The 16,514-nt window shown below is 39.9% G+C and overlaps 1 pseudogene; it reads right to left on the bottom strand.

Annotated features, from left to right (window-relative positions):
- Positions 1 to 1,960: 1,960 nt before the first annotated feature.
- LOC103428559 (uncharacterized) lies at positions 1,961 to 6,411 on the bottom strand (annotated as a pseudogene).
- Positions 6,412 to 16,514: the final 10,103 nt, after the last annotated feature.

A 16,514-nucleotide genomic window follows, 5' to 3' on the forward strand; every position in this document is an offset into this window, starting at 1 on the left:
GGGTTATTTCCTGGTGGACAATGTTGAAGAAGATCGAAAGGCCTGCTGCCACCAACTTTACTAACCAGCATTTAGAGCAGCCTGGTTTGTCGATCATTGGAACTGAGTATCGCGTCATGCAGCTTGTCAATGCCTCGACTGAACGTCTGCTCGACTGACCGAGACTGCTCGTCTAGTCGCTTTCGGAGAAACGACCTCGTTGGTGGGTCAGATCCTTCACCACCATCCTCGTCACACTCCTCTACTATCCCTTCATTGAGAACGCATGTGTTTCTGTTAGGGATTTCTAAACCACGGAGTTGACCGCCGAGATTAACTTCTCTCTCTCGGCGAGTCGCGCTCGTGGACTCAGGTGTCACAGCGCTAAGGGGATTCTGCGCCTGCGGCACACTTTGTCCCAGGCTTTGATTCGGCAAATCGGCTGTCGACTTTCCCATAGTTGTTTTCTTTTTTACCGATCGTGTTTCAATTGGCATGAACTTCGTAGTTTAGCACTGGGTCCCACTGGGCGTGCCAAAATGTTGACCCTAAAAACTACAAAGCCTACGTGGCGCGCAGGCCGAGTAATTAATGAGCTAACTACGTCCTTCGGTGAATGCGGGGCGTGCCAACTCGTCGGCCGAGGAGTAAATTTGTTGATGTTGCGTTGAGTCGCGCTACTGATTTCTGCGTCTTGCGATTGCGGCCGAGAAAGGAACACGTCTCGGCCTCTTGGGCTCTCGAACCTGAAGACAAGGTTACTATTCTTACGAAGTTCAATATCAAATTCGGCTTTCAATGTGCCGAATGTAATAACTGTAACACCTCACTTCGCCGAGAAGGCTGATGAGATGACCTCGACCAATAAGGGTTTCTGAACCCTTCTCGACCGAGACTTGGATAGGTAATCAACCGTTCTCGCCGCAGTGCTGTTGATGCCAACGGAAGATACTGCAAGACCGATCGATTCTACGGTGACAGAGCTATCTATGCCGACTTAAGATATCACCAGTTGCTTCCACAGTGCTGTTGATGCCAACGGAAGATGTGTCAGCGAAAAAGGAAAAAGAAAAATCACAAGTTGTGAGAGTTTGCGCAGGGCAATTTTGTATTGATTTTGCAGGGGCTTGAATGATGTGCAACCTCTTCTATTTATAGCAATGGCTCCCCCCAAGGTCGAGTTAAAAACCTACTCGGACTAGGTTTTCTTTCCTTGATCAGCATCAACTCGACCAGTCCTACCTTCACTAGGACTGTGAACCTAGTCCTTTACCTGAGCCGGATTCGCTTCCGGGTCCTGCCGAGACTCCTTATTGCACTAGGATTCGTCCTCTTGCGTTATGACCTAGCCGACCTAGGTTTGGAGGCCCACGTACTGAACGATCCGTGGTATTCTTGTCGCAAGGCCTCCCGAGCCGAGAATGACCCTACACTCGGCCCAAACTGTGATTTTGGGCCCAAACAATGTGATAATCATTTTTCACATTTATAACTTTTTTCATCGAAGACGAATCAACAAACAATAGGTAAAGTGTTCCTTTGTGGGTCTTAAACAGACAAGTGACCCTTAAAAGAACCACTGAAGTTCCTTTTCTAAAAGATTTACCAAGTAACCTATCATTAAGTTTCATGACATATAGTGTACAAACTTTTATCTACAAATTTAAGCTCCCTAACATTACTCTATCAATAATGTGAAAGAAGAAACGAAAAGGGTGCAAAACTTTGAGACTGCCTAAAGAATTATTCCATAAAGCACCCAAGGGAAAGCAAGGAAGAAAAAACCGCAGTGTATTCGACATCTTTGTCCATTGATTCTACTTTGATTTATCCAAACCGAATGTCTTTCTCTTTTCCTTTGTTTTCCATATGAGCCAAACTAAAATAATTAAGGCAACTAGATGAGTTACTAATCTCCTTCCAAGTCAGTCCACTCTTATTGTACATCATCATTGTTCCTAAATATGAGAGTGGAGGAGGCAGAACATAACAGAACATATAAATAAATTCTCATTTTTATCAACTTGTCTGAAAAGGGAATGCATAACAAAACCACAAGTATTCTGCAAACAGGCAACATTAAGCACATCTGTCACAGAAGGTACTTCTCAACAACAGTGCGGCCAAACTTATCTTGAACATCCTTTCGAGTTTCAATCTGAAAATTCACATATAGAGACACAGATTAAACTCAATGAATTTAAGAAAATCCAACACACCGGTTAAAGTGACTATTGACCGCATTAAGGGATTTGAAGAGAGCCTTGACTGTGTTATAAGGATTCCTTGAGCCTAAAACCTGACAAGTGTGGAGGTTAGAGCAACAAACCAAATTGCAGGAACCACCCCTCTTAAAATGGATTTCTTTCAAAGTCAATACCTTAGACTTAACATTTTTGAAACCAGCTAAGTTTAGAATGGTTTCAACAGTTCTTCCTGCTTTCATACCCGTCCTAGTGGGTGCAGGCCAGAGATACACCTGATACGAATTACAGGTTAAACGTAGGCTCTATATCAAGGGGAAATAACAAGAAAAACAAGAATAACACAAGAATGAAAGAATGCTAATATAAGGACAAAAAATCAGTACACCACAATGAGCCAATCACCTTTGTTTTTTTATCACTTGTTTGTATTGCATGCGCAATTGTATGCTCCTTGTGTCGTTCAATGTAGTGGAGATTCTGAAAGGACTTCTCATATGCCTGATTGTTGTAATATCATCAGTACATAAACAAGAAAAGAAAACAAAAGAAAAAGAAGAATAAATTGATAAACTTGTTCAAGTCTATGCTCAATAGTGGAAACAATTGAGACACCCTTAATTATTTCAATCAAAAGAAAACGAACCATGGTCATATGTTTCACAAAGACAATAACCGGTACAGAGAAAAAATGGATAAACTTGTTCAAGTCTATGCTCAATGGGAAAAACACATAAAGCACCCTTAATAACTTACTTCAGAATAAAAGGAAATCTCTTTACAGTAAGTTCATAATCCAGACATGTGAGGCAAAGAACTTAGCTCAATTGGTACTGTTCAAAAATTTTCAGTCCATAATTTTACAATCATTCTGGAAGAACGCAACAAAAGTGAAAATCGTCAACAATCTAACAAGGATAGTTATTGCTACACATGTCGTCCTAGTAACAGAAAACCTGGTCATACTTCCTCAGTTGTTTTATTAAACAACACATCTTAATTTAAAAGATGGCCATTTTCATGGGGGTGCATTTTCATAATAGAGATGAAAACCAACAAAAATTGGGTGTGCTTAACCAAAATAGGAATGGAAGACATATATGTTGCATGGATATAGATTCAAGAATCAAGATGTATAATATGATACAATACAATACAATGACATGACAGCACATCAGAAACTAGAATGTGATCATCGTGCCCTTCACATTGTAAACTACCACTAGATCTATTTTATTCCAAAAACAGTTTCCATCACTGTTTAAAATCACTTATAAGCATTTTTAGGGTAGTATTCAACAAGGCAATAAGCACGTATTAGGGTGGTATCGGTCTCGAATATGGTTTTAGAGTATCTGTGACCCTTGGACAACAAGGGTGAGAAACACCACTGCCAGTTGTTGTCAACTGCCCACATTTATATCTTCAATGTGTATTATCTGTTATTTATAGTCTTTTCACCAATAAATGCATTTTTATTCTATTATCTGTGACCATTAAGACATAAAGTTGTAAGAGTTTAACTTTACTAAGCCTATCTTGTATAAAAATAATAATAACAATAATAATGATAATCATAGTAATAATAGTAAGAGGTCGCACTTGGTGAAGAGGTCGCACTTGGTGCGATGGCAAGTGCCTTCGCCCATGAGCGGTAGGTCTCGGGTTCAAGACTTGGGAGCAGCCTCTCCATAAATGGGGGTAAGGCTAGCCGACATTCACCTCTCCCAGACCCTGCGTAAAACGGGAACCTTGTGCACTGGGTACGACCTTTTTATAGTAATAATAGTAAGATAGCAATGTCCGACTATACCAAGATATATCCAAAAACAACCATTGAACTTATCCACATGAGATCCATCTAAAATAACCAGTTTGATGGATATTACTTTGATCACAACGGTCACGTCTAATATACTCAAACTTTAAAAAAGTAACACAGCAATTACGCATAGATGTGCAAACTGGATCATGATGAATAAACATATAAAAAATATATGTTTAACACTGTGCAAGACATTGGAACTCTGCAATGTTCATAGACCACACATACCTTCTAAAGAGCGACAGGGACTGCTGGGCCTTTTGCTTTAGCATAACCAACAACACCATGATAATTGCCACAAGCTAATATGGCAGTGTACTTGACCACTTGCCCCCCCTATAGAGCATAAACAGAAATGTAAAAGCATTGACCTCTGTTAAGAGTCTTGAAGAGAAATCAAAGCAAAAGTTATGTACACAGAAAATAAACCGCAAGGTGGAGTGCCTTTGTTACTTTACAGGTTCGGTTCACATTGATTAATATAACATCAAACCCCTGCCAACATGTAATGAATAAAATGGTCAAAAACATTGGTGTTTGCACACCAAAAACAAGAATATGTTATATGTCTGCATGGGAAGCTGCACTGAAGTTCAAAACAAATAACATAAAGCTCCTCAAAGGACAAATTTTAGTAAGAATGATTAGAAAATATGGAAAAACAAAATTGTGAAGACTTGACTCAAACTTCGAAGTATAACAAGGCTAACCATATACCAAGTAAATAACTCATACTCTTTCTACAAACATCATACGTAGCAGATGATATGTTATACCAAAAGTGAACAGATTAGCTAACAACAACAAAGGGGAAAAAAAAAAGGCAAGCACACGAAAGATGCACAGATATTTTTAAATACTACAGCAAGCATAAAAACATGGGAAAGAAAAAGGGAAAGTTGCATCAAAACTAACCCAGAACAATTGTTCAACTTATAAATACTTATGACAATTATTTTGTCAGTTGTCGCTGAATTCTGAACTATAAACATTAAAAAGTCAACTTGATGACACATGCACTTACTTTCCTGTAGAGAGGTCTCCTCTTCTTCTCTATCAAATCATTTCTTTCCTCTGCTAGGTCTCTGATCTCTTCCTCTAGAACCTTACCCTTCTTCCCGAATGTATGATCTAACTCTGCTAGCTTCTCTTCGAGTTTTTTGTCAATGGCATTAAGCTTCTCTAACAGTATGTCATTGAATTCTTCCCCGTCGTCGTCATCAACTCCTTGTATAATTTGCTTTTCTTTTTCAAACCCAGCATGTTCCAATAAATCAACTGAGGGCTCCACTTGTTCATGTTGGATGACTCCATAATTGGCAGGATTGTTGGGATCGTAGGCTTCCTTCCACTGCACCAATCTCATAGCCCTGTTTAGTTTCTGCTGGAGGATGAATTTGTCATTTCCCTCGACTACTTTGAGACGGTTCATCAACTCACCAATGACCCTATATTCGGGGCGAAGGCGGAAATGTTTTTGCTCAAACTTGTCAATTTTATTCATCCATTTATAAGCATCATCAAGTGTCTCTGTCATGTCATGTCAGAGAATGCAAATGCAACGTAAGTAAACAAATAACATATCATGGACTAGACTAGTACACAAATACATACAAAAACCATCATTATGTAATGTTTTAGGGTACCTGGAGTCGAAAATTTTCACCCACAATTTCTATTTTTTCTATTTCAAAAGCAATTGGAATAATTAATACCAAAGAAAAAAAAAGCACATAGTCGAAAAAGCAGGGAAATGGGCAAATTACCAGCCTCGATGAAGTTGTTGAGCAACTCCTCGTGGCGCGTGAACTTCCTCTGAAACTCATCAAACCTCTTCTTGACGGCATCGGGAGTGAACCTTTCATCGTCTTCGTCGCTATCGGAATCGGTGGGCTCCTCGTACAAGTTCAAGTCTCCGATGTCCTTGAGCTTCTCCTGCTCGAGCTTCTCAATCAATGGCATAACGCCCATGTAGTCCTCCTTATCTTCTCGGTCAATGTCTTTGGTGTCCAGGCCCGCCCTCTTCCTCTGCTCTCGTTCTCTCTGCTTTTCTCTCTCCACCTCACCAGAAGGTCTTGCGCCGCTCTGGATGACACTGTTGAATAAGGGATCTTGCTGGAAAACGACCATTTGGGTGGCTGAGGGGTGGCGGGAAAGTGTGGTCGAGTGGAGATTTTTTGGGACAATGGAAGTGGGGCTTTGCTGGGTTTCTTGATGCCTTGTTTCACAATGAGACGTGACCACGAGAAACCTTGTGATTTGCTCATTGCTGCTGCTGCTTGTTCATTTGAATTTTATTTTGAATGATGAAATGGGAGAATTCCCTTCCGAAAATATCTGATTCGATGGAAACCAGACCAGACAACCAAAGGGAGAAAATGAGAGAAATCTGCAATTAGGGTTTTGGCGTTGCAAATTTACTCTAGTGCCGCGTGTTTAAATACACATTTAAATAGAATTGTTAATAAAAATAAATAAAGTAAATTGTAGCTATAGTTACTTGTATCTATAATCTCGTAACTAAAAATTTATTAGATATAATCCTTGAACTTAATAAAATGTGGAGCATTTGTTCTTATGTTCTAACCAAGGTATTAAATATCGATAATATCGAAAATATCGGTAGTTCAAAAACACGGAAATATCGGGATATTATCGATATCGATAAAAATTGAATAAAAACTACGGAAATTGTAAGAAAAAATTGGAAATTTTTATTGAAACTTTGCATAATGTTTATTTAGTCAATTATCTATTAGTTTATCACAAAAAAATTGGAAGGAAATGCATTGCATGATGGATTTAATTGATTTAAGTTGATTATATAGCGAGCTGGCAAACATTGTGAGTGTAGAAAATATGTAGTAATTAATGAAAGAAGTTTAAACACACCAAAATCATTTATATATAATGAATTAGTACAACATTTTACACTTTATACATTGCATGATAAGATATATGAGTGACTTAGTACCACATAGAGTTCTTGAGTTTTTTTGGTTCTTCTGAGCAAAGTCACTTCTAATTCTTTCATACAAAACCATGTGCCCCACACACACACACACACACACCCTCAATGTTTTTTTTTCTCTCGGATAACACAACCATATGGTTTCATACAAAACCGTGTGCCCCACACACACACACACACACACACTCAATGTTTTTTTTTTCTCTTGGATAACACAAAACCGTGTAGTTTCATACAAAACCGTGTGCCACACACACACACACACCCTCAATGTTTTTTTTTCTCTCGGATAACACACACACACACACACACACCCTCAATCTCTCGATCCTTCTCCCTCATTCCACACACACACACACACACACACCTTCCCTCTCCTTGTTTCTTCTCCGGTTCTCCCCCCCCCATCTCTTCTCTGCAACTCTCCTTCCCAGAGCAGACACACACACACACACACACACCCCACTTCCCCGTGTTTCCCCTTTCCCCAATCCCTCGAACCTTCTCCCTCATTCCTCTCCTTGTTTCTTCTCCCCCCATCTCTGCAACTCTCCTTCCCGGAGCACAGACACACCACACCCACAGATCTTGGCAGCTGCGACGACGGAGCCTCGGCTGCAGTTTTCCGACGATGGAGCCTTGGCGATTTTGTCGATAATATCGATAATATCGCGATATATTGACGATAATTATGTGTATATGTGTGAAAATATCGCCATGTGAAAAAACCGATATTATCGGCGATATTTCGCCGATAATATCGATATTTTAGACTGTGGTTCTAACACCGTCAAATTTTCCGTTTGAGGTGCTTATGGTAGCTGATGGGACCCACAAGTACATTAATAGGAATTTAACTCCGCCTATGTCTTACATGGCCGGTCCCAAGCCCGGATAAAGGAGGAGGGGGAGGGCGTCAGGTAGTCGACAGCCGGCACTCCATGATCACGTCGAATCCTTATGAAAATGAATCTAAATTGTGGGGACCTCACTTCCTAAATGTTTATCATACCCATGAGGCCATAAATCATTTAGAAATTTTTTATTTAAAATTAAACACAAATAGTACCTAACGAAAACTAATGCCACGATGAATGACCATGATGTGAGGATTTTTAGGATCCCAACAAAGATGATCCTGAGAGTATCCTCATCCCAATAATAAGGAATAGTATTTGAAAACCTTAAAACTATAGTACGATGAACAGTCATAATGTGAGCATTTTGGAATTCCAACAAAGAGAATTCGAAAAAGATCCTCATCCCATTAATAAGGAATAGTATTTGAAAACCCTAAGGGGGCATTTGTTTGCCCTCACTAAAGTGTACTGGACTGGACTGGACTAAGGGTTAGTCCAGTCCCATGTTTGTTCCTGACAGGGACTAGGTTTAATGAGACTAAATCTCACTCGCCTAGACTAAATCAGGGACTAGCTGGTCTTAGTAAGACCCTTTGAAAACTATGGGACTAGCTAAGATTATCCCCCCTCCTCCTCGTCTTGTTCCTTGACCACTCACCCTCGAAAACCATTGGACTAGATGTTTTTCACAACCAATTTTCTTATAAAATACCAAATTGGAGATGGGAATGAGGCGATTACGATTCTACATGAATCGAAACCAAAAAGGTGGTCGAAAGTGGCCGAAAAATGGCCTGGAAGTCTCAGCCAGTTTGGGTTTTATCGAATCCATGACAGATTCGAGCATGCAAAGCTCGAATCTGGGACCAGAGATGGGGAATAGTTTGTTAGTGGTGCAAACCTAATATAATCCAACGAGGTTTAGTTGGAAAACTCGTCGTGAAACCTGCAACTCATCGAAAAAAATGGAGCCGTGAGGGTTCCATTCGACTAACGCAAAGCTAGAGTGAGATAAAAGGATGAGAGATGGAGATACAAACTGAAATCAAGAAACAGGGATGAGAGAGAGAGAGGCTGGAATCGAGAGGTTTAATCTGGGGAGGAAGAGATTGGAACAGAAAAGGGAGAAAAAGAGGGACAAAATGGGACGGTAAGGGAGGAATAGAAGGATAAAAAAATAGGATAAAAATAAAATATTAATAATTATGGATTAAATAATATAATATTAGAGTTAATATTAGAGTTCGTTAATTATCCTGTTTGTTAGTCCGACACTGCACCAAACGCTTTACTAAGCTAATTCAGCTTAGTCTAGTCTAAGCCAATCTAACTTAGTCCCTGAGGCTAGTCCAGTCCGAGACAGTCCGGTGCAACAAATACACACTAAAAACATAGTTCTATGTACAACAGCAAAAATGCTACAATTACCACTAATTGACTCCATCTCTCTCAATTTTGCTTCGCCCACCTCCTCTCAAACCCTTTTGAAATAAACCCCATTAATTTGCCTTGTCGCATATGATTTTTAAAACCCAAACAAACCCAAATCGGAGATGAATGAAGCAGCACTACCGTAATTTCGAGGTCCTGTCTACCCGAATAATGAAGATTGAAGGTGGTTTACTCTTGGAGTGGGGTAGGGATGGAGATTATGGAATGGGGAGGATGAAAGATCAGGTTAGGAGGGGGCAAACATAATTTTTGTTTATTTTTGGTAAAATATTTATAACAAAATCTAACTTATATGCCTAATTTTTTATTCCATTCGGCACCCATATTAACATAATTATGGGTCACATTGTACTGCCACACAAGCACATTAACGGTAAATATAAAGGAAAGACAAATGCTTCATAGCTTGACAAATTGAAGGACCATATCTAATAAATTTTTAATTGAGAACTCAAATGACACGTCCCAACCCCGATATTCCCAGAAATTTCAGGATAGGCACGTGCTGGCTGACACCCGAGGGTGACGAAAGCCATTTATTGAGTGCAAATGCTGGGAACAATGAATGACTTTCGTCACCCTCGGGTGTCGGCCAACACGTGCCTATCCTGGAATTTCAGGGAATATCGGGGTTGGAGCGTGTCACCAAAGCTACAATTGATTTAAAGTTAAAAAATTATAACTACTTTTTACTCTTATGAAAAATATAATTTACGTTATAGTCACATCCAAAAACCCAAATTGCAAACCCGATATAATTCAATTCATTTACTTTCTCCTCATTCTTTTCTTTCTTCATCCCAGCATATCTCTCGTTGCAAGCACCTTTCCTCAGTTGGACCACCTTTCCGCTTAGATCATGTGCAATGGCGTGATTTAAAACTTAAGGGTCTGTTTGGTACTCTATTTAAATCCAACTTTTTAAACTCAAAAACAATTTTCAAGTTTTAGGTCTTAAAAACTTGTTTGGTATGACTTTTTTTTTTTAAACTGAAATCAAGACTAACTCAAAAATATAGTATATTCTCTAAAAACATAAAAAAATGAGTTTTTAAATTTAAACTCACTCATTTCTTTTTTTTCTCTCTCTCCTCCCCTCTCACTCTAAATCTATCCATCTCTCTTCTTTTTTCTCTCTCATCTTTTTCTTTTCTTTTTTTACCTTTTTCGTCTCTTCTCCAATCAGCTATTTGCATTTTCTCGGTTCTTTCTCTCACTCATCTTCTTCTCTATCTTGTCCAATCCTCTCTCTTCTTTCTCTTTCCTTCAATCATCTCTACTTTCTTTCCTCCTTTCTTCAATCATCTCTACTTTCTTTCCTCATCTCTGCTATTTCTCCCTCTTATGCAACCCCATCTTTTTAGATCTCTTTGTCTAGTTTAAGTCGTAAGATTTAAAATTTTTAAATTGCAAACCAATTAAGTTTTTGAGTCTTAAAGAAAAAAAATTTCAATAAATGTTTTGAGAAATGATAAAAAATTTCAAGAGTAAATTACATAATACCCCTGTAGATTTGAGATCTATTACAACCCCATACAACATATTTAAAACATTTCACTTTCGTACCTCACCTACTATTTTATTTCAATATAGTACATTCGTTATATTTTTCATTCATTGATTCGTTAAAAGCTGACGTGATGCTGCCACATTTGTACCATGTGGCTGCCACCTATGTGCCACATGGCAAAAAAAATTTATTTTTTAAAAAACTTGAATCTTCTCAGCAGTAAAATAAAATAAATAAATAAACCCCATCTTCATCCCCTTGCCTTTCCCTTTCCTTGCAATCCAAACACCCCATCCCCCTACCCAAAACCAACCCGTCTCCTACCTCATCACCCCAAACCAGAACTACTCCCCCACTACCGTCCTCTCCTCCTCCATCTTCGATTCGAGCTATATTTTAAAAAATTCCTCCCCGAATTGACCCAAACAACCACAAAAGCACCCGCAATAAAGGTTATAAAACCTCAGATCCTATGCCAGAACGAGATTCGGGAGATGATGGAGGAGGTCCGGCAGAGCATGCTGTTCGTCTCGTTGAAGGAGAAGAAGGTGTGTACGGACGAGCGGAATGAGGACAATGCGGGGTTGTCGGAAGAGATGGAGTCACCGAGGTTGGTGGGGCGATAGCAGAGGATGACGACAAAAGAAGGGTACGTGTTGCATAACCAGGTCTCGACCATAACCTTGCCAAGAATGTGGCGAACAACATCATCGAGACAAGGATTGAAATTGTAGAGGTGAATCCGACACCGTTTCAACCGTACACTGAGGTTTGGGCTGCAGAGGTTCAAGGAGTCAGAGTTGATACACGGGAGGTGAGCCATGCTGGGAGCGATTGGTGCTCTTGCTGTTGAGGGACTCACTGGGAAGAAGATGGGGGAGTGGTTTTGGGTGATGAGGTAGGAGACGGGTTGGTTTTGGGTGGGGATGGGGTGTTTGGATTGCAGGGAAGAGGACGGGCACGAGGAAGAAGATGTGGTTTTATTTTTATTATTATTTTTAATTTAATTTAATTATTTTATTTATTTTCGGTTGAGAAGATTCAGGTTTTTTTTAAATAAAACAAAATTGCCACATGGTACAAATGTGGCAGCCACGTCAACTCTTAAAAGATCAATGGATGGAAAATGTAACGGAGGTATTATATTGAAACAAAATAGTAGGTGAGGTATGAAAGGGAAATGTTTTAAAGATGTTGTATGAGGTTGTAATAGACCTCAAACCTGAGGGAGTATTATGTAATTTACCCAATTTTCAAATAAAATACCAAACAGACCCTAAATTTTTAGTTCAAAAAATTTAGGCCCCATTTGATATTCAACTCAATTCTAATTTTTTTTTAACTCAATAACATGTTTTTGAGTGTCATGTAAAAAATTCTTGTTTGGTTTATTTATTCTCAAGAAGACAACTCAAAATCATAGCCTACTTCCAGAAAACTAGCTCTTTTGCTTTCTGAGTCCAATTCTTCTGCACCCAAAATTCTTTGTGGCATCTAGTGGCCTGCCTTATTACTTGACATCTGTCCACAAACCTAACCCGTCTAACTCTGTCAACTATTGATTAAAAATAAAATACAGAGTAAAAATGAACCTTAGTCACCAACACACCCAACCCCTCGTCGTAAACCAAATTGTAGGCCTCTAATCCAGTCCTAGTCTTCGAATTTCTATGAACATCGGAGCTTTGTTCTTAAATTTCTAAAAAAAAACAATAATGGGTCCAAATGCCGATGATGAGGGCGACACAGTGAGAGAGATAATGGGCCGTGGGTTCGAAAACAGAGATGTCATCATCTTCGAATTTGATTTCTCATGGTGGAGCCTGGACATTAGTTTCAGGTCAAGAACCAAAGCCCCGAGATCATTTGAGTCCTAGAACGATACCGCATTGAATCGTAGCCGAAAGAACTCAAAGCTCTAGGTGGGCCCCCTTTGACCCCGTGTAAACGAGTGAGCCCTGACTTGGCTGGACGTAGGCCAAGAGATGCCACGTGAATAGGTGGGTCTCTATTGGCCCCGCGTGAAAAGGTGAGCCCCAACTTGGCTCCACGTGGTCGCTGATGTGTGGAACTCCAAGTGTGACCTATAAAATGAGGTCTCACATGCGGGGGAGTGTTAGAATTCCTATGTCCCACATTGGCCAGAAGGCTTGAGAACAAGCCCTTTATATAGAATTACCTCACTTTAACTAACACCAAGACCTTTTGTATTAAATCCCCACACTTGATGGATTGAGCAGGTAGCTAAGTGGGGACAATATCGGTGTTGTTGAAGTGGGCTCATGACCCGTCTATTTGAAATTTAAGATGGTATCAGAGCCAAGGAACGGGCCTGTACATCCATGTGAACTGGTGGGTCCCATTTGAACCCGTGCAAATGGGTGAGCCCCGACTTGGCTCCACGTAGGCCAAGGGATGCCACGTGAATGGGTGGGTCCCCATTAATCCTGCGTGAACGGGTGAGTCCCGGCTTGGCTCCACGTGGTTGCTGATGTGTGGAACTTCACGTGTGACCTATAAAATGAGGTCTCACGTGCGGGGAAGTGTTAGAATTCATCTGTCCCACATCGCCCAGAAGGCTTGAGAACAAGCTCTTTAAATAAAATTATCTCACTCTAACTAATATCGAGACATTTTGTATTAAAACCTCATACCTGACAGATTGAGCAGATGGCCAAGTAAGGACAATATCGGTGTTGTTGGAGTGAGTCCATGACCCATCTACCTGAAAGTTAAGAGATGGGTTCTCTGTTTTTGAATTTCTCTATCATTTTTCTTCACGATGAAGTTCAATGTTTTCAATTCCGGTATTTAAATGGTGAGAGAGAGGAGGAGGAGGAGAGGGATGGTTGAGCATGGTGGTGGTCTGGGTTTTCACATTTCATTTTTTAGTTAATAGTGTTTAATGTATGGCTTGTGATGGACAAGTGTCAACCTCTTAGATCGACCATAAATAGGTTGTAGAGGGTTTTAGGTGTAGAAGATTTTCTTTTTGAAAATGTGTCAACCTCTTTGATAGGCCACAAAGGGATTGCAGAGGATTTTAGGTGCAGAAAATTTGATCTCTTGCCTTTAGTTGCTTCTTCCCTTTGTCCTCCCTCTCTCTTTCTTTTTCATATTCTTTCTGTGTCCTTACTCTCTGTCACAGCCTGTCCTAGAAAATAATTCTTGTTGACGTGAAAAGACGGGAATACCCTCGGACATTGAATGATATGTGTATGATATGTTTTGGTGTAAGTATTTGGGATTGGTGACCCAATTAGAACTAAGATTTTTCTTAGTTTTGGTTGGTGGCTTTTGGACCACACACACACCCACCTACCCAGTCTCTCTCTCTCTCTCCTTCCCGTGCGCTCTCTCTCTCAGACTCACTCTCTCTATTCTCTCTTGTACGGACACAACCAGAAGCCCTTGCAAACATGGCAAATAGAAGAAGAAAATGGTACCATTGTGTTCCTATGGTCCTCACGAGTTCAAAGGTACCAAATATAGGTAAGATTACCTTCGATTTCACGTCGAATCACAAAACCCGATTTGAGGTACTATTCATGCTCACGTAAAATGTTGATTTTTAGGGAATTTAAAGGACATAGGGAGCTTAAGGAGGTCCTTACGAAGCTCAGAGTACTTCGTTTGAAGATTTTGGACATCGGAATAATGAGAACGGAGAGTTTCAAATCTGGCCGGAATTATCGAGGCTTTTTCCATCCAATTTCCGACAAGTCGAAGGTCAAGCTAGGTACGGTTGTGTTCATCTTTGTGAGATCTTCATTTTGGTAAAAAGTACGTAGAAAATGGTGAAAAAATGAAGAAGAAACCATAGTTAGAAATTTTTCCAGTTTTTCGGCGCCGGCGATGGTCGCCGGAGTTCTGAAGAAGGAGACGACGGAATATTCCGTGAAGTCTGATGGAATATTTTGACGCCGTAAGTTATTTGGATGGATTATGTTAGGACTTAACGGAATATTCCTGACGGCGTTAACTAATGCCGTCAGTGTGCCTGGCATATGGCCGCGCGTGGGGGGCGCGTCTGGCCGTGCCATTGTTGACGCGTGGGGGCGCGTGAGGCTTCCAAAAATTTATCTAAAAATTTAGGGATGATCCTGAGGTTGTGTAGGTCACGGTGTTATATTCATATACCCAATTTGAGCAATATATGAGAAGTTATTACCTATTGTTGGTTATGTGCGTTAAATAACGTTTATTCGATTATTATGCCTATAGGTGAGGTCTATTCTCGGGACGAGCGTAATCAATCGAGGCTCGGGGGCTACGACCCATTGACATCTCAGTGAGTGGGCATTTATTTTCAATATATATATATATATATACTTGACGTTTTTCCCAGAAAACGTATTTAAAGGAAATGCAATTTAAATGCCATGCCATAAATGCCATGCATATACAATTATGTTTCGTACATGAATTGATGTGTAATACCTTATATATATATAAATGTGGTGCTGTGGAGGCACGGTAAGTTCAGGTAAGTTGTGTTTGGTTATGTAAATCATCGATGATGCGATATGTGATTGAGAAGCGTTAGCTCATAAACTTGCTCCAGGGTGATTGCGATTTAGCTAGAGAGAGTTGGCACATGCCTGTATATTATGTCACCTCCCGCACCATATGCTCACATTGGATCCAATTAGGTGCACAATCTTGTCGTACAGACCACTATAAGTGGTTCCAACTCGTAGGTGACTAACGTATTATCGCACAGCTAGCATTGAGAGAGTAGAATTGAGCATAATTATATTACACCCAACCTTGTCGTACATACTCTTTTCAGTGGTTCCGACTTATGTGCAGTATATTGCCGTATAGGTCATTATAGTGACTCCGGCTAAATTGACTATTGAGCTATAAACTTAGCCGTACATACCACTTCAGGGGTTCCGGCTAACATATCATATTTCTATGAAACTATTCTTACCTGAATTGTGTACTTTGTTATATATTGGCATGGCATGCATATGTTTATGAATGTGTAAAGCATGAATTGAATTGAAATGATATATTTATATATTTAATTATGTATTCTAATTTCTAGGAAAATAATCATATACTTGTTTTACGGCGAGGGGTTAGTATATTCAAAGGAAAATAAGGTTTTCGTGTAAATGTGTTTTACTGACCCACTTAACTTTGTGTTTTTGCCCCTCTAGGTCTTAGATAGCAGAGTTTGGTGGCCACGAGGAATCCAACGGTGTTCTGACAAAATCCGAAAATGTAGGATTCACCTTCGGGTGTTGTATTTAGCAATCGGCCGCTTGACTGCAACTAGACTATCTTCTTGCTCTGAAAGTGTATATATACACTTAAATCCTCACTAGCATCCTTTCTTATTGGGATTGTTAGTTGATTGGTTTTAAATTGTTAGTATTTCTCTTACTTTTTATCACTTCCGCCTTGTGCTCATGGCTACGTCACTCTCACGTGACGGCCAGCACGTCTCGACTTCGGTCGGGGTGTGTCACTCTCTCTCTCTCCTCTTCAATCTCTTCTCTCACTCCTATCTCTTATAATTCCAAATAAAATTGAGAAACCCAAAGAAATCGAGCAGTCTTCGATGCGATTGTCATTTAATTCCAATAATTTTTATTTTCTTTTATAGCTTCATGTATCTAGTATAACTACCCAGCTTTGTTCCAACGAACCCACCACAGAGCGGTTTTCTCCGCGGTTCTCTGGTTTGAGATGAATTTCATAC

The sequence above is a fragment of the Malus domestica genome, chromosome 07 (assembly GCF_042453785.1).
Source record: "Malus domestica chromosome 07, GDT2T_hap1".
Taxonomy (NCBI): domain Eukaryota; kingdom Viridiplantae; phylum Streptophyta; class Magnoliopsida; order Rosales; family Rosaceae; genus Malus; species Malus domestica.